At 46.1% G+C, this 1957-nt stretch overlaps 1 non-coding gene across 1 annotated transcript; it reads left to right on the top strand.

The window, feature by feature from the left end:
* The first annotated feature begins 1141 nt into the window (after positions 1-1141).
* On the top strand, positions 1142-1225 carry TRNAL-CAG (transfer RNA leucine (anticodon CAG)). The gene has a single exon. It is a non-coding gene; the product is annotated as a tRNA-Leu (tRNA).
* Positions 1226-1957: the final 732 nt, after the last annotated feature.

Genomic DNA, 1957 nt, shown 5'->3' with positions numbered 1-1957 from the left:
ACATATATGGTGGGATTCGGCAGGAGTTGGACGTGAGCGTTATGCAAATGAGCCTGTGCGTGTATGCAGGTATGTATGTGCATGCTGTCGATGGGGTAATGCGAATGTTCACGTATGCGAAATTAGTGGTATCCTCCACCTGGAAAGCCTAGAATGGAACAAAGAAGGGATTTCGCAACTGTTTATAGCCATCGGCTATAAATTCGCACATTGCCCACAATCGGCGAGTACATAAATCGCCGGTACTTGCGGCTATATTGTATAGTGGCCAACGTGTCTACGCAGCAATTGAATGAAATAGGGCTGATGCCTCGGAGGTGGGAAATATTAAAATAAATTGTCGCAAATGTACGAGTACGAGTGTATTTGTATTAAATTTGGTTCGGTTCGGTTCGGTTCGGTTTGGCAGTACATAGTTCACTCCCTATCCAATCATTGTGAAAACATTTTGATTGAGTAAATATCCATAATAAAATAAGACCGCTTATTGGCTAATTGCAAATCGGGAAATCGGCAGACGATTGGCTGGTTCCGAGGATCGGAGAGAGCCTTTTTCCTGACTAGAATCCAGTCCGTCATTGCTACATCATTATCCCATGATAAGTACAGTTCTCTCGGGCAGTGGCAGGCGACATCCGAGCCAGTGCATTAAGTGCATCCTCCTGTCGACTGTTCATTTTGCTGTCCCTGGGTTTGGGCCACGCACAAACAGCCCCTGGAGGTGGGAGTGCATTCGGGGTCGGGGTCGGGGTCGCTGTCGGTGTCGGGGGCCCATACATATGTACATGGGAGCAGCTCAATGTAGTATGTATCTGAAAAAACATATTCTTATTTAACATTTTTGTTTAATTTTCGGCAAGCGCACAAAAAATTCGGGCACCCTGCAGTGAAAGGCGTCGGGCATATCCCTACCGGCAAGAGATGTCTCTGTGTAAATGAAGATCTGTGTATTTATCACTTCCACTGCCTGATAAACCGTTCCCCGAAACAGTGATCCATCGCTTCATCTAGTGCATTCGTCAATTCCATATTACATATTCGTTAATTCTCCATTCTATGATCGATCATGGGCGTGGATGTCATCGTTTAAAAACGGGGTGGGATGAATATCAGGGAAGCGTTTACGCTGAAGATCGGTACAGTCAGGATGGCCGAGTGGTCTAAGGCGCTGCGTTCAGGTCGCAGTCTACTTCTGTAGGCGTGGGTTCGAATCCCACTTCTGACAAGAACGTTTTTTTTTTGTAATTTTTACTCTATTTTATTTGGATTTTTTCCTGGTTAATGTATTTCCTGCACACAGCGTCGCGCCTCGGCGCGAAAAACAATGCAACAAAAATACATTTTGCATGGAAACATCGTACATCGCTACATAGTCGTACGTCACCCACCATGCCCACCATTTTCCCCCTTATGTACTCGCATTGTTTCCATTTACAGCAAAAAGAGTCCGCAAACCAAATTGATTTTTATTCTACAACATTTTCGAATGTTTTTATTTCGCAAACAATTTGCAACCCTTAAAAAAATCCACGCCGGCTTTCACATATGCGAATTTTTCGGGGTTTTCGTTTTTTAATGATGCGAATCCGATGTACGAAATTTTCATTAATACTCGCACTCCGTCCGGCCGGCCTCCCCTCATTGTGTGGCTGTCGCTGTGGCAGTGGCATTGGCGAGGGTGCGAAAGAGATGGCTAGGAAGCACCACAGACACTGGGGCGACATGGACATGGATATGGACGTGGACGTGGACATGGACAGGGACATGGGACTGTGGGTTTAAAGTGCGTCATGTATGTACATGTACAGGTCAGGACATGGACTTGGTGGAGCATATGCAGGGCTCCGAACACACATACATGCATCTGCCTATGTAGTACATAGGCCTTTACATGGGACCCGAGTGTTTATGCAATGCGGTTAACGTTCCCCCCATCCCGCACGAATCTCAGGCCAGA

The sequence above is a fragment of the Drosophila pseudoobscura genome, chromosome X (genome assembly GCF_009870125.1).
Source record: "Drosophila pseudoobscura strain MV-25-SWS-2005 chromosome X, UCI_Dpse_MV25, whole genome shotgun sequence".
Taxonomy (NCBI): Eukaryota; Metazoa; Arthropoda; class Insecta; order Diptera; family Drosophilidae; genus Drosophila; species Drosophila pseudoobscura.
The sequence above is the reverse complement of the archived record's forward strand: the minus strand, read 5'-3'. Positions and strand labels throughout refer to the sequence as shown.